Source organism: Pseudopipra pipra, chromosome 5 (assembly GCF_036250125.1).
Source record: "Pseudopipra pipra isolate bDixPip1 chromosome 5, bDixPip1.hap1, whole genome shotgun sequence".
Lineage (NCBI taxonomy): Eukaryota > Metazoa > Chordata > Aves > Passeriformes > Pipridae > Pseudopipra > Pseudopipra pipra.
In genome coordinates this window covers 40650224-40665537 of record NC_087553.1, presented here as the reverse complement: position 1 = coordinate 40665537, position 15314 = coordinate 40650224, and the positions used below count along the sequence as shown (strand labels likewise).

The window sequence follows — 15314 nt, the reverse complement described above, 5'->3', positions numbered from 1 at the left end:
TGTTATGCACTCTAAGAGCAAATGCTTAAAATAAACTATAAGCAAGAAGCAAATCACTTTGTGTAAGAGATCACTATGGGTAAGCATCTTTCTGTTTTCCTGTGACAGGTCACTGCTTAGCTCATTGCCAGTTGGTGGTCCATATCTGTTGATTGCCTGTAACTGGAAACACAAACTGATAGAATGATGAACACTTTCTAGCAGTCTAGAAAATGTAACCATCATGTTAAGCTGACTTTCAAAATAACTGTTGACCTATCCAACTGAACAGAGTCATAACAATTTCCTGAGCAGGAAAACCCTTAAGTTGGCACAGAGATCTTGATCAGTGGGATATAAAAGAGAAGTTAGGGAGGGATGTTTCAGAGAGGTTAGAAATGTTTCCTTTGTCACTCTTCAGCTGTCCTTTTCCTTGGAGTATTGACTCAAAAGGTCAGGAATTGCACTGTTCATAGGCGTTTGCTTGTGTCGGGTAACCAGATGTGCTTCTGATCTCTGTCTGTATCTCTCTGGGTTCCTGTATCACTTCCATTGATATTATCCCTGCAGGTAAATGAACAAATGCAATAAAATCTACAATTCCTTGCTTTGTCTGATGACTGCAACCAGAAGAACTGTTGGAACTGGTCATCCCAGACAATGCTCACTTCCCGTTCAGGCAAGGATGCTTCTTATCTCTGAGAGAATAGTACATCACTGTTCTCCTCTGTGACTCTTCTCAATTGATGTTAGTCTTACTTTGCTCAAGATGACTCAGGATCCTTAAAACCAGTCTTCATCTAATACATTGTATTGTATTTGTGACTGGGAAGATAGATAATGGAAATATTTTCTGAGAAAACAGGAGCCTTTGAGATATTACTCTTGGCCATTTATTTTAGAAAAACTGTGAGAACAAGGGAAAGTTATTATTTCCGGTGGCCTTCAGATATAGCTGAAAGTGTCATACTGAAAAACATGGGTTTTTCCCCCTCTGTATCCAGAACTGATCTGAGGAGAAAAATACAATAATCCTGTAAACACACCTCCCATCACCAGCTAAGAGGGCACTCAAGGTTCATCATCCCTTGTTTCAATTATGAATGATGCCTCTGACAATCAGTCCCAGAGAATGTGAAGAATAAAGCAAACAAATCCAGCTGCTCTAGCAGGCGCAAGAAGTCATAAGGTCTAGGTAAGACACTATAAACATTTTTCTGTGTTTTCCTGTGTAGGGTTCTCCATTCCTGAATAATCACTTTTCTTTAGAGTGGCAGTGAGGGATGTCCTCACCCATGTCCTCTATATCAGTCTTCCTCATGTCTGGGTTGGTATTGCTCCTGGCACTTGCCCCTGCTTTGGCACCCTGACAGAGTCTCCTTTTCTTGAAGTCCTGTTCCAGCTGTTCTGGGGTTTCTGGGGCAGGTCTGAAGCTTTGAGTCCACAGACATCTTGTTTGGCAGCCTGCATCTCTGTTGTTTCCCCAGCTGCATTTAAACTAAGCCTGTTCGCAGGTCTTGCATGTAAAAGTATGATAAACACTCAATAGCTCTTCTGTGTTTGTCTTTTCTCAAGTTAAATAATCTCTTTGACAGCATCCCATGGGCTTTCCTTGAGACCGATCATCCCCACTGCTGCCCTTGCTGAACCCAGGATGTGCAGAGTGACACAGGCATGAGCTCACAAAACCATCACAGTGAAAATTTTCTCCAACTGGCAGCAAAAACTGCCTTACCTGGAAATTGGTCTGGCTCCAGTCTAGTGTTTCATGTGCTTCAGCCACAGGCTGCTTGTCTTACTTTGAGCAGCAACATGTTGAAAAGTCAAATTAGTGGGGAAAATTCAAACTGGCGAGTACTAAGGTGGGATCTGGGCTCCCTACCAGAATTAAGAGCTTTGAGAAACTAGTGATCTGGAAAACATGGAGGTTGAGAACAAGGGGGAGAGAAGCAGGACTTGACAGAGAATATAGGTCATTTCATGTGTACTTGAGTGGATGAGAACTGTTCAGTTTCAGAGATCATGAATGAGGCTAAAAAATCTGTTGTTTCCTATGGCGGTTACATTAGTTTTCACCAGGAGTCTTCAATTCCCTGCACGTTCAGAAGGAAAAGTTCAGGATTGAAAGTATAGAGGAATCGTGCCAGGGGAAAGGTCTTTTTGTGAAGCACAATTGATAGCTGAAATCCTGGGAACTACAGTCATCTATTTGCAGAAAGCTTCCCCAGAGCACACACAGCTAGATTTTTACCTTCATAAATATTGTCCTTTCAGGACATATTTCCTAAATCATGTCCAGTTCACTATCATTTGCCAGCCTCGTTTAACTTCATTAGTGCTCTGGCCCGGTTCATATTGTTTAAAATGCATAGAGTTTCTTGGAAATGGCACATATGAAATTATGCAAACTGTTTAGAATAGCTCCACCTCAAGCATTCAGCATGGGTAAGTTAAAAGGAATTTGAGAGAACTGCGTTGTACTGACATGTTACATTAACATCAGTAATTAAGTAACATGTGTGCACTAATACATGTGTTTGACAGTAAGAGAAATGGACAGTAGCAAGCACCCTGACTCCCAGTGGTGTGTAGCCATGTAGGGCCATATTCCTCACTGCAGTGCTGCCTGCTTTGGCAGAGTTAGAACAGAGCTGCCCTTTTTTGTTTCCTGTAGTGATGGCAGACATATATGCTTATGCTGAACACATAGCCATACTGCAACATTGCACAGCCATCTACAGTATGGGCAAAATCAGCAAGGCCATATCTGTTGATCTGAGATTTGATCCCCCCAAATAGTCAAGAGATGTTTCATATTAACACTGTGGGGGGAGAGGTGGTGTATTACTTTTTATTTTTCCAAACCGATATTGCCCCCTCCCTAGCAATATCAGAATGGTACTGATAAAATGTATCCATTTTACCAATGCAAAGGAAACAGAATTTATGAAAAAAAGTGTATGCAAAACATGTATACCAGCCTGTAAGTTTGATAGACCCTGTAGGTGTTGCCCTTTGCTGCACAGAGAAGACTGGCTGTTCCAGGATATCCCTGAAAACAATCAGGGCTGGAGTGGAGCTCAGGCCAAATGAATGGCATTACCTGGCTCTTATCCACTTCTGGGCACAAGGAATAAATGTTGTGATGGTCTATTCCCTTCCCTGAGGTTACAAATACATCAGCGGATAGTGCGTGGCTTTCAAACGCTGCAAGTGCCTCTTTGTCCCTAGTGAGGTGCAGATCACACCATCGTTCTGTGAGGTGCAATGCCTTCTGAGTCAGTGGCTTCTACTGAACCTGCTAATTGTTAATATCTGTAATTACCTTCTAACCTCTTCCTCGCTCCCCCCCTATTCCTTTAGCACAGTCTTTGCTACTGTTTACTAGTCCAGGCACCTGCCTGCATGGGAGTGACTCAGTTTGCTCCTGGATTGAGTATCAACCTGTAACTTGCATTACGTGGTTCAGAAAGGTAAGGCTTACAGTAACAGACTGTATTCTTCCAGTACGGGTGTGTTTTAGGTCAAAGGATAAGCATGCTGTTGTAAAGACTGTTGAATAGTGTTTAAAAACATTGGGAAATTAACTGTTTATTCAATGAAGTGGAAGGCTGTGCTGAATCCCCTGGCAACAGACCAAGGCACTGTGGTGTGATGTGATTGCTCTCTTTCCCCTAAAGCCTAAATGCCAACCAGGGCCATGGTGTGAGACTGTCCCAGGCTCCCATAGACGTAGCAGGATGGATTGCCTGCACCAAATGATAGACTCTTGCGATGAGGTGGGAAGTGCAATAGCACACCCAGGCTGTTTTGCCATTCAGAGACGTTTCCTCCCTAGGAAACCCCTGGCTGAAATGGCATGATTCTCTCTGCAAAGCTGCACCAGCTGATGTTCTAAGTAGGGGACTTCCATTCCTCAGAGTTCAGCCTAGCCTTAAATAATGTCATATTCCATGAACTTTCCCTACCTTTCCCATTTTTTATTAAATGCTCTGATTCTGTGAGTTTCAGCTGAGGAGGTGCTGGTGACTGGGATAAATTTTGCAGTTAACCACTTTTACTCATCCCATTGTATTTAGGAAGATATTGACAGCTCTGGTCAAAAGGCCCCATTTAAATTTCAGTCATCTGCTGACACATTAAATGTTTTGGATGCCTTCTGCTGGTGATTTACAAAGAAATAAATGAAATAAAACTAAAGAAGGAAACATCATAAATGCCCATTCCACATCTCTCTCTCAGCTGTCTTTCACACTTTATTGGTATAATTATAGCTCATCTCCCCATGTTCCCTTAGCAACAGATGAGGAGGTGGATGGCTGCTTTCTGCACCACTGCCTTGCTTGGAGGACTTGGCAAGTGGTGCTGCTCTGCCTTCTGCCCCGAGGTGGGATGCTGACAGGAGGAGAGCTCCTGCGGGGCGACCCACAACTGTAAGTACCCAGAGATGCTGTTTTGAAGTACCACAAGGGACTCAGACACGTTTTTCAGTTGATACACTGAAATTCTCTCGGTGATTTTATTTGAGTTTTATAAGACGCATGCAGACAATGTTGCCAGATCTTGCACACTTTACTGTATAACTATGTCCTTGATCAGAACAATTTGCCGCCTCTAGTACAAGGTCAACTGGAGAAAGGCCAGCTTTCCTACACCTCTTCTCAACAGAAAGTAGTAGCTGAACTCACTTCTTGGGCCTCCTAGGCTACCAAAAGAAGGCGATTCCATTTCCAGTTCCTCAGACACCTTCTTCCTGGCAGGTGCTGGTCTGAGACTGGAGTTTCTTGCCTCTGCTGCATCCCTACATGTTAGGACTTCTAGGATGGAATTGTCTCACTGCTTTTGTAGTATAATGAATATTGTCATACAGGAGAGAATTAAAAAACTCAGTGGCAGTGCCCACCTGTATTTCTTTAAGTCCCACCTGAAGTGCTTCCCCAGAAGTCCTGGTAGAGCATGACATGGATCACTTCTTTGGTACGGACAGCCAAGAAAATTGTGAATTAACGGTTTTAATTTTCCAAATCACACGTGTAAGCTGTCCATACATACGGGAGACAGAAAAGGCTAGCAGAGCAGGCCATTTTATCACCTTCCTAAGCCCCTTGCCTGCATGTCTCTGTCCATCTGTTGTCATCTCTGGGGGAGGAGCTTGGTCGCTACAGCTGCACTGTCATAGCTGCATCCACTCTTGAGATGTGATGGTCAGGGAGAAAGCTGTTAGACTCAGGAGTAGAAAGCAGATGGGGAACATCATGCCCAAACTGTGCAATCCATGGGTGTTATTGTGTGGACTAAACAGACACAGAATCAGAAGTGTTCCTGCCCTAGGTGAAAAGCTTCTTACAGGGGACCCCCTTTCTCAAAACATCTTAAATACAGTTGATATCATATCACACATGTCAATCCCTGGAGCTAAAGCTCAGCATCTGCCTGTGGCCGAGTCCTGCTCAGAGCAGAAGAGGAAGAGTCACCTGAGGGTCTGTGCCTCCATTATGGCTGTGGTCTGCATTGCCTGCAGCCCCCATGGCAGCTGAGAGGAAAGGAACAGTGGCTTTGTCCTGCAGGTCCCATCCTCCCCCCAGGCCCTGGATGCTCCTGGCAGGTGGGATGTCAGGAGATTTCCAGCTGGCTAGAGCCAAAATCTGGCTTCTCCACAGCTCCACCAGGCTGGGCTGAGGCTTGCCCACTCTCTGACTGGTATCCCCTTGGCTAGAGCTCCTGTATTTACTTGCAGAACAAAGCTTCTTGTTAGGCAAAGAAGCACAATAGAAATAATGACCCGGATGTTCTAGAAAACCCTAGTTCGAGAGTTGCCAGTCTTAATCTGTTAAGTTTAGCAATATAAAGCCACTGGTATTGAAAAGAACCTTGTCAAATTAAATTGAACCTATTCCTCTCTGTGTGGAAATGAATCACCTGAGTTTAGACTGGAAAAATTGCACATGCTGCCTGAGACCTACTTCTTGTTTCCCTCTCAGATTTTAAGGCACTCATACAGCCAAAGCAAGCTGCAGCTGTCTGCTGTGTAATTCCATGCAAACTGCAGACTTGGGCTTCATTCCTGCCTGTACAAGGGCTTGTTAAAGATGCAAGAATTTGGGACATGCAGAGCTGAAGGGAGAAGACCAGATTTCAAATGGACAGGTCTCTAACTAAAGGAGTCTAAAATTACTCTGAAAAGTGCTTTGTCTTCTTCAGAAATGTCTGAATAGTTCTTGGTTTTGCATGATTGAGCATCAGCTCTTCTTTCCCATAGCATGGCACCATGTGGGGCAATAGTGGGGCATGCCTTTTCTGTGTGGAGTGTGTCTCCAGGTGCCCAAAACAGGAAAGTCTCCTGTTCTTGAGAAGGTAACATATTACTGTGGGAGGCTAGAGGAAGGTTTTCAAACTTCTTCCATGGGCAAAGTGACCTTAGTACAAAATCTTGTCATTTTATAACACAGGGCATGCTGCAGGGCATGCTCCGTCCACATTTCTTCTCTGAGTCTGCTCAGTGTTGTTACTGCCAGCTAAAGCCAACATAGAATCACAGGGAGGGAGTAGTCTTCACCTGTGGACCAGGGTGGAAAGAAAGGGAAAAGTTCAGTCAAACCTTTTGCTTCTGTTTTACCCATTGAGGTGAAATTTAGAGGACTTAAATTATGCTGAGCTTTGCACGCATGAACAAACAAGCTCTAAGTACAGGTCCTGAAAACAGGACAGGGCTCGAGGTGGATGTCCCTGGGGAAGCACCAAGTGGTTGTTTTCAGGGAAGAGAGGTGCACATAAGGAAGATTCTTCTGTTTGACTACTTGCTTCATTTCCTGGTTGGTTTGGAAACAGGTTTCTCCTCTCTTCAAAGGCTTGTGGGCAGAACTGAACCCCTGCTTGAGAGTCCACCAAAGTCAGACTAAGGCAAATACAGACCCAAAATAGACCAGCTCTGGCAGCTTATTGGCTGTGAACAGAAACTACCACCTGTTGACAGTATAAAGACTATTAAAAAATCCGTGCTGCTGGATGCAACTTGGCTCCTTCCATCCACTATGAGTGACAGCTCTAGAGAAGTTTTTGGAGAGGCCGAGCATGCTTTTCCCATTTCCAGAAGCAGAACATGCCTTGGCTGACCCTGGCTGAGGGCTGCATTGGTTTATAAGCTAATGCTCTGAGATGGCATATAATATACAGTATTATCTATGATAAACTGTGGAAACAAGTATCTTCTTTCTCTTTCAACTCTTTCAAGAGACATGTCAAGTGTGTCCATTCATCTTCCTGCCTTCTCACCACCAGTTCTTCTAGACTCACCACCAGTCGATGTCGCTAGTGCTGAGTAACTAGATCCTGTACAGTCACACTGAGTGACATAAACATAATGGAGCTTTCTTCCTTTGGAAAAACCTCCCCATTCCCCAGAGAGGTTCAGAGACCCAGTGAGAGGTATTGTGGGTTTACATTGGCCAGCTGTGCTGACAGAGGAGCCAGTTTGCAGACTTGGAGGTGTGTCAAAATCAAGTGATCTCCCAGAGAGCCGGATCATCTTCGTCTTGATGCTAAGTAGCCTCACACTCCACTTTTTGTGCTACATGGGCACAAAAAGACAGTCCTCTACCCTGTTTCTTTACATTTTGAGAGATAAAATATTTCCTCAGCCATAATTCTTCCCACCCTCGGGTCTTCTGAGAGACTGAGAGATTTAGGAAGTATTTGAATATGTCTTTTTAATTAATCTAAGTGCTAACAGAATCTACTTCAGGGACTTAATTTGGGTGTAGTGTAAAATCCTAGGGTAACCCCAACCCTGAAGTCAGTTAAGTGAGTAGATTGTAGTGAAATGTAGATATTTCCATACCTGCACAATTGTGCTCAGCTTTTCAGAACAACATTGATCTCTTAGACATCTCAAATACAGTGCAACACTGCAAATTTTGGTGCTCCAATTTTAAACCTCATATTGGCTCAGGAGATGGCTACCTGCTTAGGCTGAAAGATATTTTAGAAAAGGATCACTCTGGCCAAGCTGGTTTTTAAACTCTTTTCTAAACATTCATAAACAACCAGTCCTGGACATAACCTCTGGGTCTGATGCACTTTGCACTTTTCTGCTGTTATCTTCTTACCCACATTTATTCAAAGTCACTGACCTGGCTTATGCTGAATAAACTGTCTCAATAGGATTTTATACAGCATCAGACAAACCTAATTTGACTAAATAAAGCACATACTGGCCCATAGTTATCTCTGTCAGCAGTGCCTGAAGCAACATCTATTGGATCAAGGGTTGGTCTTTATCTTGGAGGTCTTTTCCAACCTGGTTGATTCTATGATTCTGTGATTCTATTCTCAATATAGTAATGACAGAAGTACCATGACCAATCTTGTATTGTAGATCCAAATTACAGACCACACAAGGAGGCAGGAGAAAACCTGAGAGTGACATTCTTCTGCACAAGGAAGCCTTAATAAACCTGGAGATCTTTAATTGAGCCCCTTCTTGTAAACTACATCCCACCACAGAGCAAGTGGATCTAAAGTAGTCTCTTTTGACCTCTGCTGATACATGTACATACTTATGCATTGTGCAAGCAACAAAAGAAATACATGTTATTTTCTAATCCCCATCTGTATGTGTCAATATCTGTAGAACTTTATTGATGATCTGGACGAGGAGACTGAGTCCACCATCAGCAGATTTGCTCATTTGCTGACGCTCTCCCCTGAGAGCTGACGCAGAGTGTCAATCTGCTGGAGGGTGGGAGGGCTCTGCAGAGGGACCTGGACAGTCTGGATAAATGGGCTGAATCCAACAGTATGATGTTTAACAAGACTAAGTGCTGGGTCCTGCACTTTGGCCACAACCCCATGCAGTGCTACAGGCTGGGCACAGAGTGGCTGGAGAGCAGCCAGACAGAAAGGGACCTGAGAGTTTGGATTGACAGGAAGCTGAACATGAGTCAGCAGTGTGCCCAGGTGGCCAAGAAGGCCAATGGCATCCTGGCCTGCATCAGAAACAGTGTGACCAGCAGGACCAGGGAAGTGATTCTGCCCCTGTACTCCACACCAGTTAGGCTGCACCTTGAGTACTATGTCCAATTCTGGGCCCCTCCATTCAGGAAGGATGTCGAGGTGCTGGAGAGTGTCCAAAGAAGGGCAACAAGGCTGGTGAAGGGACTGGAGCACAGGCCCTGTGAGGAGAGGCTGAGGGAGCTGGTGCTGTTTCGCCTGGAGAAGAGGAGGCTCAGGGGAGACCTCATCACTCTCTACAGCTCCCTGAAAGGAGGTTGTAGCCGGGTGGGGGTCGATCTCTTCTCCCAGGCAACCCGCAGCAGGACAAGAGGGCACGGCCTTAAGCTCTGCCGGGGGAGGTTTGGTTAAACATTAGAAAGAAATTCTTTAGAGAGAGATTGATCAGACATTGCAATGGACTGCCCAAAGAAGTGGTGGAGTCACTGTCCCTGGATGTATTTAAGAAGAAACTGGATGTGGCACTTAGTGCCATGGTGTAGTTGACAGGGTGGTGTTAGGTCATGGATTGGACTCAGTGATCTCAGAGGTCTTTTCCAACGTGGTTGATTCTGTCATTCTGTGATTCTGTGAACTGATGAAATAGTTAAGATTTCAGAATATAAATTGATGGACACTGTTGGCATTAGGGGAATTAGGGGTGGTAGATTCCATGGCCAACTTACAGTCTTTTTTTCCTTTAAATATTGGCACAATTAATATTCTACTCTACTCTACTAATAATAAATCTCTCCAAAATCAAGCCTAGATTATCTGCAGAGTTGTGCACTGCACATAACAGTTTGCATTTGTGTATTAACTATACATCTGTGTATATTTCCATGTGTTATACCTTCCTACTAGCAATGGTATGCTGTAATTAGCCTCCCTGGGAGTCTTAATTCCAGAAGCAAAGTTAGTAATTTCAACTTATCTCTTTTCCAGTGTATATACACATGTCCAAACACATACACAAACACAATGTTCAGCTGCCAGAACTATGTGTCTGAGCTGAGAACTGTTTTGAGAGCATTTCTCATAAAGGATACTGTAACCATTAAGTTCAGGAGCAAGATCAACTAGTATTTCTGAGGTGCTCTTTAACTTCTCACTCTGTAATTTATTCTAGTAATTTTTAAAATTATCATAGTGTGTGTCTGTCTCGCTAAGGTTATATGGGATTTCTCATGCTTACCAGGGTATAAGCACCTATTTGTCCTGGTCAATGTGAATTTCTTCAGAGCAGCTATGGAATCCTCATGTACCCAGCAAGGGCTGATGCACTCTGGATAATGGATTTCTCCCTACCAAATTGGTAGCTTTTAAATTCCGGCTGCATGTGATGAAACACATGCTCCGTCCTGTCTTTGAGCTTAATTCCCTCTTCAAACTACTTACTCAGTCTATACTTGTGAGAGATCAATTTTCCTGGTGCCTTCTGGCAGATAAGAACTCTGTGATTAGTATGTAAATTATTTTTGTTCTTTTTATTAGCTTTATGTGAATTATGTTTAACCTATTGGCATCCTCCATATTTTCAAACATGTCATACTCATCCATTTCAAGGATACAGGATATTTGCTGACAGAATAATCAAATCCATACCACTAGTGTAATAAGAGTAAGTGAAGGCAAGGGTGAGATTATGTGACCAGGGTGAGCTATAATGCCTTCAGTCTTGCAGAAGTGTTCTCCTAGATTTGACAGTGCAATGCAAGGTTTTCCTTTTCATTTCCCAAGCAGCCCTTGAGAAGTAGCCCACTGTTGTCATTGCAGCTGTTTTGTGGATAATTCCAGTTGTTCCATTATTTATTTTGTAATCTCTTCCCCAACAGTCAAGGTAGCGTAGGGAGATGAACACGACAAATCTAGGGAAAAACATAAGGTAGACATTGGTAGCTTGTTTCTTCTCCACTGTTCCACTCACCATCTCCTCTGCCTCTCATTTTATCTAATTCTCTCTCCACCAAAACCATTTTTCTGTTTAGCAGAGAATGATTAGGTAGCAGATGCTGTGTTTTTGTCATGAGTCCATGCTTAAGCTCCCTGCCTAGGAGCCATCCAAAAGATAGGAGTGACCCTTCTGCATCAAACCAAAGGGACCCCTACCCAAGACCGGGGATTTTCACAGCAGCAGACACCAACAGAGAGAAATAACCACATCCAGTATAGGTGTTCCCATCAGAGTTAGTGATTTAGGTTCCCTCTGGAGAAAAACTGCTGCCCATGTGAATGTTTGATTCATCTACCCTAAAGCAAATGCTTAAAATAGAGCTAATGAATAGCCCCCTAAAATGTGCCTTTTTCTCTCACTGGAGCATGAAGGAGCTGGGTTGAGAAGGTCAGCTGTCCAAAATGCTGATTATCAGTGTCTGAAGTCAGGCAAATTAAGTCCAACTCACACAATGTTTTAAGGCAAAACCTTAGGTTTTCTCAGGGCTCGATCAAGAGGGAGGGAGCAAAGGAAGGAAAACCAGACTGTTATTTGAGTGAAAATAGTAAATGCGTGAAAAATTTTGAAATTAACATCGTTGCTATGACTGTGCTGATTATTCTACTTACACTCTCTGCAATCCTCTGAAATCTGAATTTGTCTTTCTTAAGTATTTAAGGTGTAGGTTTTGGAGGCATGGGCTGCACACTGCTATGTCTATGCACTGACAGCCAACAGTGGTTCATTTTTATTGGTCTTGTTTTAGAGCTCATGGAATGTGTATATTTTCATTCCAGCAAGCTACTCTGCAGAGAGTGTTGTTATCCAATAAACAAACATAGCCTGAAAGAAATAAGGCTTTCCAGTGATGATTCTCTGCTGAAGGTGTTTTTAGACATTCTAGTCTATGCATAGAAAATATATAATGGCCTATCTCTATTTTAGACACTTCATGATGAAAGGCAGGAGCGATAATTCAAGCCTGGTGTCTGGTTTCTATTATTCGAATTAAAAATGATGAGCTAAAATACTGTTTTCTACCAGCTCTCCCTGAAGCATCAGTCCACATATGCATAGCTATCTAGGTACTGAAGTTCAGAAACACACACAGAAGAAAAAAAAAAAGGGGGAAAAAAAAAAGGGAAAAAAAAGGAAGAAATAAGAATTTAAAACTTTTTATTTAATCCAAGTTGTTTTGGTTTTTTTAGCAAATTTTCATGAGAAAATACATAGGATGGGATATTCAGGGGATATTTTAGTTTTAGGAGGGGAATTCTGAATTTCCACTTCTGTATTACTGGCCTAAGCTGGAGAAGACAAGTAAGTAGGAGGTGATGTAGAATTTATGTGGGAAAGCTTCTTCTAATCCTGATTTTAGCTCTGAAACAAGTCTTTCATGAAAACAGTGGGCAACAACTTTGAAGGATAATTCTTTGTTGTTCCTTGTTAATCTCTTTTTCTCGTGTACAAGAGGACAGGACAAACTGAAAACCACAGGCCACTATGAGAGCCACTGCAACACTTAAACCACCATGCTATTACAACTAATATAAAAAATAGGAAGTTCATATTATTTTCATTGTATTTGAGTATGAGTCAGCAGTGCCTTGACAGTCAGGAGGGCCAACCATATCTTGAGGTGCATCAGGCAGAGCATCGCCAGTCCGTCAAGGGAGGAGATTGTCCTGCTCTGCTCTGCACTAGTGTGGCCTCACCTCGAATATTGTGTGCAGTTTTGGGCACCAAATTGTAAAGAAGACATTAAGCTATTAGAGAGTGTCCAAAGGAGGGTCACAAGGATGGTGAAGGGTCTGTCTGGAGTGGAAGCCGTGTGAGGAGTGGCTGAGGTCACTTGGTCTGTTCAGCCTGGAAAAGAGAAGACAGAGGGGAGACCTCATTGCAGTCTACAACTGCCTCGTGAGGAGATGAGGAGGGGCAGCCACTGATCTCTTCACTCTCATGACCAGTGACAGGACTTGAGGAAACAGCAGGAAGCTGAGTCAGGGGAGGTTTAGGTTGGATATCAGGAAAAGATTCTTCACCCAGAGGGTGGTTGAGCACTGGAACAGGCTCCCCAAGGAAGTGGTCAGAGGACCAAGCCTGACAGAGTTCAAGAAGCATTTGGACAATGCTCTCAGGCACATTGTGTGATTCTTGGGGTTTCCTGTGGAGAGCTAGGAGCTGGATTCAATGATCCTGATGGGTTCTTTCCAACTCAGCATATTCTATAATTCTATGATTTTATGATTTTTCATCTCCTGTCAATTATTTTTCCCTTAGAGTAATCTTGGAATATGAAAGGCACATTTCAGTTTATCAGTTCTGGCAAAGATCTGGGAAACAAATTATGAAAATCAAAGAAATCAAGTATGACTTGGAAGACATGGTCTGCCTGGCTTCCCTGCAGAAGTGTTTTGCAGCAGCCACCTCTGAGGTGTGTTTGACACAGTGTGTAAGATACAGCAGCTTTGTCGCAATTCCACAAAGTAGACATAGGGAAAAGTACTCATCGACAACATTTTACAGACCAATCAATAAAAAAAGAGAATCAGTCCTTGGAATGTGTTACGAGAAGAGAGTTCTATGGCTGAGGATTTTTATAGTAACTTGCTCCAAGACAGCAAAGCCAAGTATTTGCTCTTACATATAGCTTCCTGAATTAATGATCACCAGAGGCTTTTGAAAGAGCATGAGTCAATGGTTGCACTTGAGTTCACCAGATATATTCAAAGTAGAAATGAAGGGAAACTCTTTTAATATGCTTTGGGGATAAATACAAACTAAAAGGAAAATTCATGCTCATCCAGCCATCAGCTTCAAAATGAAATGTAACCAAGAAATGTCAGCCTTCACACTCTTCAACTTTATTCCAAATCTTCAATATTAGCATGGTCTTTACAGTTATGTCTGTACAGTCATGCACATATAAATAACAAATATATAAAATACGCTCCTCTTGTATATATGTGCATGAATGTGTGTGAAAATTGGGAGTCCCAAACTGTGTTGAGCTTACTTATAAATAATTTGTACTAACTTATAAATAATCCTCACTGAGTCTACCAAGATTCCACCTAAAGCATTTGTCATGTTTCCTTTAAATCAGCATAAGGAGGCCTGGAAATCCAAAAGAGCAAATGGTCACTTGCCAGTAAATGACGCCACCCTTGTGATCTATGACAACTGGCTAAAACTAATGTAAGACCAAAGAACCATTAATTCAGATGAAAATAAAAAAAGCTTCATGGACACTGCGGGCTGCTTAATCAGAGTGTTGCTCCTAAAATCTGCCTGCACTTTTATAAAATAATCCTATTAGCACAGCACATCTGGAATACATCTTCCAGGACTTTAAGCTAATGCAATCAGAGATAGAAACAGTATTTCATTCAGCTCAAATCTCTAAATCTGCTTGTTGTCTTGAATGCCACATAATATTTATGATCTATGCCACACTAGTAACAAGAGTTATTTATATCTTATTATTGCGGAGTGGTGAACCTTTTCATTGTGATAAAATATTGAGCAAGCTATTAAAAAGGAAATAATGGCTTATAGAAATCTTATGTACTTCAATGTTTTGCAGTGGCTATAAAGCTATCCACCTCCCATTTATCAGTGAGCTTGGTGATTACTTATCAATAGCAGTTGAGGTGTGAAACTCCTTCTGGGGATTAATAAAAACCTGCAGAGACCCAATGATCCACATCAGCCTATTTACTGCGGTCAGCCGATGGGTTTTCAGATACAGAGCTCACCGTAACCAACACTGGTTACAAGAAGAGAAAAGGGAGAAAGAGAGGTGCAGGAATGCGTGCCACATAGACAACAGTTTTTAAGCTCCAGTCAATATTGAGTCAATGCTATTTAGGCCTCCATTTGACAAGGAACTTAAGCATGTGCTTAACTTCAAGCAAATGAGTAGCTTCAGCCCAACACATGATGCTATTAGAAAGCCCCATAAGCATCTGAGTATTCACGGTCATCTTGGCAGAATTCCTTTACATTTTCTGTGTTTTCTCTATGTATACTTTTTTTACACAATCTTTATCTCTTAAATGTAGGCAAGTGTTTTGGGAAACCAAGACCTCTGCAGCTGGATGTCCCCATGCACTAATTACTGCTAATTTGTCAGCCTAATGAATTCTTTTGTTGACACAACACACACTTGAATTTACAGTCCTGTTCCAGCTTTTAGGAAAATCTGGGTAGCCTTTTTCTTCCTTTCATTGAAACATATTCTCTCTTTATATATAAGCATATATAGTTTCATAAATTCTTCTCTTCAGTTGTTTAGTAGAAACTTTTTTCTATACTTCAAAATTTCAGATGTTAAAGCTTGAGGGAAATTGCCCAGTGAAGATAAATATATTTTTGACCTGCTTGTTTTTGAAGATGCTGGTCGTCTGCTCTG

At 42.4% G+C, this 15314-nt stretch overlaps 1 long non-coding RNA gene across 2 annotated transcripts in view; it reads left to right on the top strand.

The window, feature by feature from the left end:
* The window catches only part of LOC135414690 (uncharacterized), a 30895-nt gene that overhangs the window by 7140 nt on the left and 8441 nt on the right, over positions 1-15314 (top strand). The window contains exon 1 of one of the 2 annotated variants that reach the window (XR_010430782.1): positions 3049-4412. The exons of the other annotated variant lie outside the window; for it this stretch is intronic. This is a non-coding gene — a long non-coding RNA (uncharacterized LOC135414690). Of the gene's footprint in view, positions 1-3048; positions 4413-15314 lie in introns of those variants that run through there. 2 annotated transcript variants of the gene reach the window in all.